Here is a 13,286-nt window from a genome sequence, read left to right on the forward strand (position 1 = left end):
CCCCCTCTGTGAGGCTGCGGCTGGTGAGGCGCTACATTAACGTTATTAATAACCCTCTCAGCCTTTATTGAAAAGATGCTCTCCGCGTCTGAATTTGCCACTATGGCAACCCATTTATTAAGGCCGTAAGAGCTGGAGTTGCTTCAAACCATATTTATTGCCGTGATTTGCTGAGGGGAGGCTCTGATCCGGGGCTGGGGACATGGGGGAGAGAATGCACCATTCCTGAGAGGAAAGGCCAGGCTCACCTTGCCAGGAGCCAGAGAAGGCGAGGCTCTCTGTCTCTCCCAATTACTTCAGGACTCAAATTGCAGCGGGGAGTTTGAGGCCTAACACAGGGGCGATTCCTCCCTGTGTGTAGAGGGTCTAGCTGGAGGACCCTAGTGAGATATCCTAGGGGCCCCCGTGGGGTAGCTTTGTCACTTAATGTGTGCACAAGGACAACCGGATTCAAGCCGAGAAAGTCCCCAAGTGACAGAGCCAGTGGCCCTGTGGGCAGAGGCGGTGGTCCCGGGAGACCTGGGCTCATTTTTCTGTAAAAATCAGAATTGATGCCTCTTCTCAACTCTCTCTTTTGCATCAGGAAAAAAACAAACAAAACAAGAGCAACCCACAGGAGCGCCCCTGCCCGCACCTGCTCACTCAGTCCGTCCTGAGTGGAGGGATTCTTGTCATGGACTATCTGGATCTTCACAACATTCCCATGAGGATAATTTGGTCTTCCCTGTTACACACGGGGAAGCCGCGTCCTGGAGACACGAGGCAGCTTGCCCAAAGTCAACAGCAAGTGAATGGCAGAGTTGGGACTGGAAGCCAGTTTGGTCAGATTACAAAATGTGTATTATTCTCCCCAGGGTCACACCACCTCTCCCCCATTTTCAGGGGTCATGCGCATGACCTGCTCACGCAGGTGGGCGCCTTCTCCAGTAGCTGCTTCTTGGGCCCAGGCTTTGCCCCGCAGAGGCCCTCCTCTGGGATAGTTTTAGCGTGTGCTTGTGGCCATTTGGTTGGGGTTTTCTTAGTTTGCTAGGGTTGCCAGGACAAAGTACCCAGACTGGGCGGTTATACAATAGAACTTTGTTGGAGACTGGAGGTCCAGGGCCAAGGCGCGGCAGGGCTGGCATCGTGGAGTTCCTTCTCCTTGGCTTCCCCGTGGCTGTCTTCTCCCTCTGTCTTCACCTGGTCTTTCCCTGGGGGTCTGTTTCCTGGAATCCTCAGGATATTGTTTTAGGGGGTCAGAACCCACAGTAATGACCCTCATTTACCCTTCGTCACCTCTTTGAAGACTCCATCTCCCAATACTGTCACATTCTCTGGTCCTGGGGATTAAGATTTCAACCTATGGATTTTGGGGGAACACAATGTGTCCCAAAGAGAATTCAAGGCTGATTTCTTGGCAGCTGAAGTCCTCTGGGATCAGCTGAGGACATCCCCGTGGTATGCCCTGAAGGCCCCACTGCTGACTGGCTCCTGTGTCCACTGTCCAGTCCAGAGACTGCCTTGCTGGGGGCAGGTCGTGTTGGTTCCCCCTCCGAGCTGTACCCTGAACAGGGCATGCGTACCCTGGGCGCTGTGTACCCTTGTTGTTCCTTCCTGGCTCTTGTCCACTGCAGAACTGCTTCCCATTGCCCAGAGAGCTCTTTCCTTCCGATCCTACAGGTACAGAGTTTACCCATCTTCAGGGGCTCAGCCCAGTCTCCCCTCCTCATAATGCATGTCCCCTACCTTCAGGTGACATCATTCAGGTTAGAACTTACAGTTCCCTCCTCAGGGAAGTCTTCCTGCTCAGTGCCACGACCCTGTGTCCTTGCTCATTTTCTTGTTGTACTTGGGGTTCAGATGATCTTACTGGTTTCCTTGTTTCCTGTGTCCCCAGCAACATGTGAGTTCCCAGTGGCCGGGACCTTATCTTCTTCTCCCGGTTGTGGCACCAAGGGGATCTTGCAGCAGGCTGGTTGACACATAAATGCAGTGGTTTTCTTTAGTTAAAATAATAATCATGGTGATGATGATAATAATAAAGTTTTCTGGCTGGGGGAGCCTCCCTTCTCTCTGAACTCCATCTCTCTTTGTCTTGGCTTTTGATGTCGATCGCTGGTATAAGACTATCTTCGAGCAGACAGAGGAGCCTTGGCGGGGGTATCACTCATCTGTAGGTTTCCATTAGTCCCCGGCGCAGGAGTTGGCACATGGAAAGCTGTCACGATGAATGTTCTGAATGAACACGTTTGAATGAATGAGAAAGAGCAGCTGTCATTTCTTCTATTTTGCAACCCAGGTAATGGCCCAGTTCCATGCCCTGATCATGCCAGCAGCCAGGGGGGCCGAGGAGCCAGGGCACGCATCTTCCTTCCCTTCCCTTCACCTGACCCACTCTTGGCCTCTCTGTGCTCTGGGCTCTTAGGACAGTAAGTACAAACCCATAAAGCTCTCTCCAGTGCATCTTGCTTACCCACTCTTATCAGGATAGAGAAGAACTGAACGGGCTTTCAAAAGAGCCATCTGTTCGTTTTCATAAAGACATTATCTGCTTCCCATCACAGGGCTTTCGCTGTCTCTGACATGCGTCTGCCCTCCCTCTGCCGTCTGACAGAGCAAGAGTCCTCTCTCTGCTCTGTCTGCGCCTGGCTGCTGGAGGTGGGCTACAGATGGAGTATTTATCTAAAAGTGAAGAGATCTGACTTATAAGCAAGCCCGATATTAAATGTATAAATAATGCATCCTGTGGCATTATTTATAATGCAATAACATCCCTATAATGTAATAAAAGTATGCAGGTTCCCAGCGCTTTTCTTAACCCCTTAATGTTGTGGAGGATGCTATGGGTCTACCTTAGCAGGAATGGTCTACCCCATTCCTTTGGGGGCTTTGGAATGGGGAGCCATCCACCAAGCCCTGTCTGGGTCCCTGCTTCTGCACAGATGAACCTCTTGACAGCCACCAGCAGGATGAGCTGGGCTCCAGGCTCTGGGGTAGTGATTTCCAAACTTTGGAGTGTGTAGAATGAAGGTTTCCCATCTTCAGTCTACTGAGTTGGAAATTCCAGTCTCCTGGGGGCTCCCCATGCTACCCAGAAACCTGCCTCTGGTCTTGGTTCTCTCTCGTGTACTCTGGAGCACGTCTCATTGTTATAGTGAAAAGACAACACGTTCTGGGTCACTAAAAGAAGTGAAACCATCAGAAGATGGATAAGCTGAACTTTCTGTTCTTCATTCTGCCTGCCCACCTTCAGCTGTGTCTCTGCTTGCATCCCTCCTGTCTGCCTCCTTCCAGCCGTAGATCTAGTGCCTCCACCATTAGCCTGGTCTCCCCACTTTCACGTGATCCCGGCTCCCCAACCTCCACAGGTAATGATCCCTCCTTCTCCTGAAATTCCAAACTCTTCCCTGTCAGTTTCCCATCAGCTTCTAAACATGTTCAATATCTTTCCCCCAACCACTGTCATTTGGCTCCGTGCTACTTCCAGCTACTACCCCACCTCTCCCCTAATCTCTCTCTTTTTTTAAAGATTTATTTTATTTATACAAAAACTGGGGTACAGGCCAGAGGCACGGGAGGGTGAGAGAATTCACCAGAGACAGAGCAGGGAACAGAACAGGCAAACAGACCGAAATACACTGCTGAGGGGAGAGCGGGTGAGTCAGGAGATGTCTGCCGTGCCATGTGGGTATCTCCCTGGCCGGCCTGGAATTGAACCCAGAGACTGTGGACAGCTTCACAGAGCTGCGCTCAACCCACTGCACCACCAGGGAGGCCCACCTCTCCTCCAATCTCAACCACATTTCATAAAAGTGTGTGTCGAGTGACTATTGACATCAGGTGGTAACTGTGCTAACAGCATGGTGCTAATTTTTTACTCTTTCCCCAAATCCCATGGTTAATAATTTCTAGGTGAGTTAACACCTAATTAAAGCAAGGGTGGATCAAACAACTTGCACATGTACGTGTGGGTTTGCTCCTCACCTTCAGTGACCCCTCTGCCATTTGATTCCCACTCCCAGGTCATGGCTGGACACACCCAGGGGGCACCTGGCACAAGAGCACATTGCACTGACCTCTCCATCCATTTTGGGGGCTCTCATTCTCTCTTTAACTTGGGTTCTCACATGCTCCTTGCTTTTCACTTTTCTGTCACATTTTCAGGCTTTTTCTCTCTCAATCAATAGCTTACATTTTGGGGTGCTCTAGGATTCTCTTTGTCCCCTTTCTACCCCATGCACTGTCCCAGGTCTTCCTTTACCAACCACATTCCAAGGACTTCCAAGACTTGGTTCTGATCTGGTCCAGTGAGATCTGAAAACAAGCACTTTTCTACCCTAATCCATTACCTTGCCAAAGTCAACTCCTTATCTTTTTTCCAACTCAGTCAATGGCTGCCAAGCATTTGTCCAGCTGCCCTAGTGAAATTTGCACCGCAGTTTTGATTGAATATTACATTGTTGATTTATCCACATTGATACGTAGAAATTTGATTCTTTCATTGGAACTGCTGCATTGAACTGCAGCAGTTGATACTAAATGCTTTTCTCACTCATTTCCCTAGTGTTGGTTGCACACAGGTTTTACTACTTCTGTGCTGCAAAAAGCATCCTTATGTGGGTCTGTTTTTCTCCCCTCCAAGGAGAGCATCATGGTGCAAGCATCTTCACCAGATACTGTCTTTTCCCCCCACAAAGTTTATCTTACTTTATACTTTCACCAAGAGTTTATCAGAATTTGCATTCTTTCACATTCTCATTGCAAGTCATAAATACTAAAATATGAAGAGTGAGCAGTGGTGCCTCATAGTTTTCAAGTGTGTTTCTCTGATTGCTTGTGATTTTGACATTTTTTCACATTTGCTGTTGGTTTGCTATTTTTCCGTAAGTTGCTGGTTCTTATCTTCACACATTTTTATATTGTTTGTACCGTTCGCTTGTTTTTTACAATTTTAAGAGTTCTGTATATATTCCAAAAAAACCAATCCTTTGTTGATTACGCACTTCCCTTTCATTTTATTTATGGTATCACATGTTCTTCCAGAGTTTAAATTTTAATATTGAAAATAGCCACCGTGCTTTTTGGTCTTTAAAATTTCACTCTTGTGATGTCATAAAGTTGTTTTGCTTTATTTTCTTCTGAAAGTTTAACAGTTTTTGTTTTTTACACTTAGGTTCTTCAATTCATCTGAAATTTATGTGTGAGAGTGGCATGGAATGGGATTAACTTACTTTAATTTTCATTTACGTAGCTGGTGGTTCAGTACCACTTGTAGACTAAATCATTTCCCCACTGATACGCAATGTCAGTTCTACACACGCCAAGTTCTTTTATGCACAGGTAGGCTTCTGATTTTTTAACTTTTCCTTTGGTCTAATTGATTATCCTTATACCAGCACTACATATTTTAATTGTTAAAGCTTTATAATGATTGTTTTTAAAAATTAAGAAAAGCTGATATACTAAAATCTTGTCCTTTCAAAGTGTGCTATTGGCTGGTTTTTGTATAGTCATATAGCTGTGACTACACAATCAATTTTAGAACAATTACTATTGCTCCCCCCAGCTCAAATTCCGTACAGTTTTACTCTCAGCTCCAAACTCCCTTTCTCATGCAAGCCCAGGCCGAGGCAAACTCTAGCCTACTATCAGTCTTCATAGATTGGTCTATTTTGAATATTTCATATACATGATGTGATGTTTTCAGGTTCACCCATATTATAGGTAGTATGTAACAGTACCACATTGCTTTTTTATGGCTGTATTATATTCCACAAACTGTTTATCCATTCTTCAAATGGCAGACACTTGGTTTCTTTCAGTTTTTAGTTACTAACAATAATGATGCTGTGAATTTTCATGGACAAAGTTTTTGCTTGAACGTGTGTTTTTAATTCTTCTGGATATATCCTAAAAGTAAAATTTTTCATATGGTGACCCTTTACCCATTTGAGGAGCTTCTACACAATTTTTAAATTGGTTACACCATTTTGTATTCTCACCAGCAATGTATAAATATTCTGATTTTTCTACGTTCTCACCAATATTTGAGAATTTACATTTTCTGGATAATAACCACCCTAGTATCTGTGAAAGGGTATCTCATTGTGATTAGGACTTGTATTTCCCTAATGACTCACGAGGTTCAACATTTTTCATGTGATCTTTTGCTACTGGGCATCTTCTTTAGAGAAATCTCCAAGTTCTTTGCCCACTTAAAAAGTTTTTTATTGTTGAGTTGGAAGAATAATTACTGTTTATATCTAGTAAAGAAAATTATTTCCCTTACCCTTATTAACTTCCTTCATTTTCTTCTTCTCTTTTCTCAACATTTTCCTGCTGATGCTTTGCTCTGTCCTTATTTTCATGTATTTTAAGATCTAGGTGTGCTATGCCACAGAGGTGGGGGCAGATTTCTATTAATTTAGAGATAGAGTGCTTTGGGAGAGAACTGCCATTTTCAGATTAATATCTTCTAGCCTATGAAGATGGTATAGCGCTCCACTTGTTTGGATCTTCTCTGTCATATCCTGACAGGGTTTATTTATACTCCTCATGGAGTATAAGTTATGTACATGATCTTGCAAACCCCTCAAAACTGGATCCATTTACCAAAACTCTCATTTTCCTTATGTTGGTTTGACAATTGATTTTCCTTCTCATCAGTTTTCTTATATCTTCACATTCAGGTTATAGATCTTATAAAATTCCAAGAACTCTCAGCGCTTTGGCCTTGGTGAGAAGATAGACAGGTCTTGTCCAGACTCTTTTTCCAGGAAAAAGCCTAGGTTGGAGCTTAGGGTGTAATTGTTGATGGAATGAAATTTGCCTTCAAAAATTCTTGACCTGTTTTGCAGGATGTTAATTTATAAACAAACAATTATACCTTTAGGTTCCTGACCAGTGAAATATTCCGGTGTTGGTGAAAGACACTATCTCTTAGGAATTGAGCACTGCTTCTGTGTTATAGGGAGGGTAGGACATCATAGGAAAAGGGGCAGGCATGCCCTTCTGTCATGAAGATTTAAAGCGAGGCATCAACCTGTGGCTTTGGTAAAGATTGTAAGCAGAAAGTAGCTATGGTTTCACTAAGTCCATACTTAGTATCCATGACTAGAAACTACTAGGTTGGAGATGAAAAAATATCCACATTGGGCTACGGAACATCAGAGGAGGAACAAAATTGTGTGACTTTCCAGGTTACGAGAACTTCTTGGTTGAATAGAATGAGTAAGGCAGAGGTTGGGCAGAGAAGATAAAAAGGGAAAACTTAGTGGGACGGAGGGATGAGCCTGGACTTTTCACCAGGACCTAGAATGTGACAAAAATTGGTTCTGGAAATATCACCTAAGTGAAGCCTGGGAGCCTCTTTGAACCTATCCTGAAACGGAAGAGTGTTGAAGATAAGGACTGGTGACTACATCTTGCTTCCCATCAAGGAGACTTCTGGTACTTTCCATTTCTGAGCTGTTTCACCATTCAGCCTCTAGGTGGTGCACCTGAGTCCTTGCTGTTCCAGCCCGTGAAAAGAGCAGGATCCACTAAAAAAGGGAGTGGGAGTTATGAACAAGAAGTGGTCCTCGGAGATGACAAGGATATCCTCAGAATACATGAGGGGGTGCTCAATCCCCCTCAATCCCCGTTTAATCATAATATAAAACTCTAGTCCCAAGGGGGTGAAGCGGAGCCTATCAATTACAGTGAAACAGAGGGTGAAACAGCATAATGTCTTTAATTAATTTTTCATTCAGCACGTCTTTATTGAACGTCTACTATGTGCTAGAAACACAGAGTGTGCATAAGAGTCAACAAAGGCAATAGCCCTGCTAGTTGGGGAGACAGGCAATAAACAAGCAAGTGCTCTTGCAGAAAGTGGGGAGGAAGACAAGAGGAGATGTGGTAATACGCTAGAGGTCCTAAGGGATGGTTTCCCAGAGCAGGGGTTTGCAAGATGGAATAGGAGCCCACCCTGCAGATCCAGCCAGGAGAGCAGGAAAGAAAGGAGAGGGCATTGGATTGGGCCAAGGAGATATGTGAGCACAGACCTGGAGGACTTAGATAGTTGGAGGATGGGCTTGGGAAATGTCTGGGAGGCACTCCATGTTGTTGCATGAGGCATGGGGCATGAGGCTGCAGCGGCCTCCAGAAACCAGGTCATAGATGGACAAGAAGTAGTGGGTGGAGCTTTGCTCAGTGGTGATGGGAAAACAGTGAGTGATTTACATGTGGGTCTGGGGTGGGCAGGCTGGCCGACAACTTAATAGGGGGCAGATAGGGTGAGCCTGCAGTCAGGGAGGCCAGATAGGAGGCACTGAGGGCAGCTAGCCAGGGACTGTCAGGGGAGAGATGAGGTGGAGTGTCAGCGGAGATGTAAGAAAGGCGGTAGGTCCAGCTGAATTTGGTGACTGATTGAACACAGTTGTTGGTGGGGACAGAGAAGTCAACACCAGCGCCCTGGCCCCTGGCCTGGGCGACCAGTGCACTAGCTTGAGATGGCTCCCTCCACCCCATATGGGTGTCTTCCTGACCCAAAAGCCATTTTTATTACTTTCAAGTGTGTAGGGTAACCAGAACTGAACTAATAAAGTGCAGCAGTTCTGCTTTAATGAGCAGAAAAGAGTAATTTGTAATTAGCATATACATTATTTGTACATAATGAGTGCTTCCAAAGTCCTTGTGGGGGTTGTTTGTCTTCCTAAGTATTTAAAACCCCCTCCTCTCAGCCATCTTGTTTATGCAGTTTATTTGTACTCTCTGGTCCTAAATATACACACGAGTACATATGCACACATTTGCACATTCATTCACCTGCAGCCATCTGCACACAGATTGTCTGCAGCCAGAGCACACACATAGGAACGTGCAGTCACTTCCTAAGTGTAATCCCATACACATGCACCAGCAGAAGCAAACACAACACACCTGCTCATACGTGTGTGCATGCACATGGATGCAGCAGTCCCCATCTGTGTGTGCACATGCCCAGGAAGTACAGGTACACAGGACATGTGCACGGTGAAGAAGCCCACAGCTTCAGCTTGCACCCATAAGTCTGCCCAAACACCCACATGTGCATACACAGGTCCACATGCAGGTGCTCACATATGTGCAGTGAAGGGGTAGGGACCCAGGGGCTCCTTCCCTCCTCAGGTAGCAATGGCATCATTTTGGTTCTTGTTGAAAGATTTGTGGTTTGCAGCTTCCCCAGGGCACATAGCATCTTGCCTTTTGTGAACCAGCCACCCTCAGGTAATGTTCCCCACAGTGATGCTGTTGGCTCATCCAGCTTAGGAAAGATCTGGAGAACAGAGGTCCTAGGTGCACCACAGCAGTAGGCTTGTGATGGGGATCCGAAGGAGTCCTTTGCTTCTGTGGCCCCAGGGCTCTGCTTGGTGATAAGCAATAAACGGTTCTAGTTAATACCATGTTTTTTGGACCCAAGGCAAAAACTCTGGGCAGTGATAAGGAAGGTCAAAACCAAATATGTGCTGAGCACTGATTATGCACCAGTGGTTTTCATGAGCATTATCACATAGACACCACCAGAAATTTGAGGTCAGTTATTATCCTTGTTTGTACAGACCAGGAAACAAAGGTTCAAAGGACCAAACGCATTTGCTCAAGGTGGGCTTGAGCCCAGAGGGGCCTCTTGCACCATTTATCCTTTGCCAAAATATGTGCCCTCAGCAAACCAGCCTCTACCCCCACTTCCCAAATATAGGGTGCACTGGAGCAGTCTGAGAGGGCAACAGAGCTGGCTGTGGTTCTGGGTGCCTCTGACCCATGATCCCTGGTGGGCTGAAGAGCAGAGATGCGGCGCTCTCTTCCTCTCAGGGCCACAAATGGCCCCTCCCAGGAAAACACCACTCGCCTTTCCTGCTCTTGTGTTTGTTTTTGGTGCGATCCCAGAGCGGCTGGTGAAGGCTTCCTCCCTCTGGCCTCTGAGTGGACACCATGACCCGGCCTCCCTGGGGGCTCTGATCCTAATAGCAAGAAGACGGGGTTTGCAGCAATTTCCTCTAAGAGATGTGCCCCAGGTGGGAAGGCAGAGTCCCAGGGCTCTCTCACGTGTTAGACGTGTCACCTTCCTGGAACGGGGCCAGGTCGCCTGGCTTGCCACCTGCCAGACTGTGTCCTTTATTCCCGACCGAGTGTGGTGCTTAGACCTGGGCACTGGCAGAGTTGAAGAAGGCCCCGGCCACTCCTGGCTTACTGTACTGGGAACATTTTGAAGAAAAAAAGTAGTACCAATATTTCTATGGCAAGTCTTTCATTTTATCCTTAAAACATGCCTGATGAGGGAAGTCAAGATAATGACAATAAATCGTGTTAACTGCTGATGTTTATTGACGTGACTGTCAGACAGTCCCAGCGTGGCCTCCGTGTGCTAACTGATTCCCAGCCCAGAGTCCACTCAAGGCTCACAGGAGCCCTGGAAGGTCCTGGAGTGGTGTCAGGGCTCTAGGTTAGTGTTGAGAAGTGAAGGATGTGTGAGCAGATGTGACATGAGTCACATCCCCGAGCAGGACCTGGGTCTCTTCTCAGCGGAAGGACCTCCTGTCCCTGGGCTGCCTGGGTCAGAGCCCATGAGGACAGGCGGAGTGGCCGCCGGAGCCGCATGCCTGGTGCGCCTGTGCCCTATCCCCGTGACTGCAATTCCTCAGCAGCGCTTTCCAGCAGCCGCAGGTTCAGACAGCCAGCCGGGGGGCCGGGAAGGCCCCTCCCATGCCACCTTGCTGGCCCTGCTTTATTCACGGTGTTTGCCAATTTCTGCGGTGTAAATACTTAGACCATGGGGGATTTCAGGCTACCGACTGTTTAATAACTGGGTGTGAGCGCGAGGTGGGGTGGGAGAGGGATCCCTAACAATCGTGTATTCACTGTCTGCTTCTCTGGCTCCGGCCTCAGCCGAGCCCAAGACCCTAACAATTAACCTTTCACCACTCCTGGGCTCAAAGGAGACCAGGCCGTGGGAACAGAGCTCCAGAAGGCTATTTCGAGGCAGATTCTCCATTGCCTCAGCCTGGATGAGGCTGATGGTGTTTTACTTCTTCCTTTGCCTCCCTCAGGGAGAAAACAAAGAGTAGTCCAGAAAGGCCAGGGCCTCTAATCTCTCCGTAAAAGACTTTGAAAGGAGAGGAAGGTGGCTGGGTCTACCACAGAGAGCTGGCAAGGCCCGGTCTCTGGAGGCCAGGACCGGGGCTCCCTGAGTGCAGTGTGGAGCAGAGCTGGCAGCTGGGAGGAAACGGCTGGCGGAAGGCCTCCTGGACCTTCCATCCTGTCTCCGTCACTCCCACACAGATTAATGAGCCCCAGGATGCCCTTGGTGTTGGCCAGTCATACTCAGGGCCTCCCCAAAATAGACAGGACGCCTGCTACCTCTTGCCACCGTCCCAGCTATTGTCTTTATGAGCCTCATGGGTTCAGAGGTCATATCCTAACACTTCCTCTCCATGCTTAATCACCACCCCAATGATGGACGCTTGCAAGATAGCCAGGGAGCTGTTGAGGGCGGACAAACTAGGCAGCCAGCCCCACAGTGTGTGCATGTGTGGGGTGATCTTGTACTGCCGTGTCTGTGTCTGGGAAGGGGAAAGTGGGCTTGGGGGATCCTCTACCAGGACTAAGAGGGCCTTTGTTGACTGAGGCTGGTTGAGGGGGGCACCTGGCTCAGACTTGGTGCCTTGGGGTGGGGGCCATGTAGGGGCCACTGTCAGCCACTAGGGGGCAGGCCCTGACAGCAGGTGGACCAGGCTACAGGCTGTCAAAGCTCAAAATGATGGTAGAGGGTTGACAGTCACAGAGAGTGGGTGGCTCTGGGCCTTGGGACACTTTTTAGGGTCTGGACAGCTACAGAGAGAGCCAAGGTCCAGGGGAGTCTGGGAAGTGAGGACACTGGAGATAGGTCATTTGTAGACCTCCTTTATATTTGTCTGTGTAATGGGTGATAAAGCAGATCAGCCTCTGGACAGGAGTGAAGAAGTGGCTTCTCCCTGCCTTGGAAGGTGTCAGGGCAGGAAGAAAACAGGGACAGAGAAGGACAGGCCTGAGATAGAGTCAGGAGTGGACAGCTGCAACCCAGAGACACAGCTAGTTGTGGAGCCCTGGCCTGAGGGTATATAAGCCCAGAGGTGCTCTCTTGTTCTGTGTGCTTTTGGGTCTGCCCGGCCAGGAGAGTTTCTTGTTAGCCCCAAAATGCTGAGCTCAGCTTTTTCCAACTTCTCCAAAGAAATCCTTGCCATTCCTGCTCTTGGCTCTGATTCCTTTTGGCAGTTTGTGAGCACTTTGAGCTTACTGCTTGCCTAGGATAGATCCATCCATCCCTCTCTCCTCTCCATCCATCCATCATCCATCCTTCCCTCCCAAGGATGTGCTATAAAACTAAACTGAAAGTAAAAGGGAGCTGAGAGTCACACTGAGGAGAGGAGATTGGGGAGTCTACCGACTATAGGGCCAGATAGAGCCAGAGGCCTGCAGCCATCCATCATGCTTCCATCCATCCATCCATCCATCCATCCATCCATCCATCCATCCATCCATTCATCCATCCATTCATCCACCTATCCATCCTCCATCTATCCATTAATCCATTCAATCAATATATGTCACTGAAGCTTACTCTGTGCCAGGCCATCTTTTAGATTCAGAGAATACGGCTGTGAACATGACAGAACAGACCTCTGACTTCAGGGAACTGCATTTGAATGGCAGCATCCCAGAGAGACAAACCAAATCATTCAGAAGGATGGAAACAAATGGGCCTTAAACTACCAAGGCAGCAAGCTCCCTGCTCCTCTGTGCTGACACATATAGACACATTTGCAATATTTATGATGAATGCACCTCAAGATGTGCAAGCCTGTGTGCGCTCATGGTGTGTCCCCTTGGATTCCAGCATATCTGCAGGGTCACCTCTGCCCTCACGCATACACATTTGAATTCATGATTATCTGAATACCTTTGCACATGTGTGCACAAATTCACATGCGTGGGCAAACACAGTACCAGCACATAGTTGCACATACATGCACACACACTGTGTGTACGGTCACTCAAGCACACCAGCGGATGCACACAAGTACATGTAAACACGAACACTGAGGTACAGTTTGGATCTGTATGCAAATAAGACACACAAGTCCACAGCTACACTCTCCCAAGCACACAGGCCACTTGCACATGAGCCTACATGTGTACACACATGAACATGTAAATATCCCCTCTGATTTTGATCTTTTCCCCAAAGGCCCCACACCCTACTATTTCTCCACCCCATCCTGGGAATTATCCATATCTCTGACAAGAGA

This window comes from Talpa occidentalis, unplaced genomic scaffold, assembly GCF_014898055.3.
Source record: "Talpa occidentalis isolate TD23 unplaced genomic scaffold, MPIMG_talOcc4v2.1 talOcc4.10, whole genome shotgun sequence".
Taxonomy (NCBI): Eukaryota; Metazoa; Chordata; class Mammalia; order Eulipotyphla; family Talpidae; genus Talpa; species Talpa occidentalis.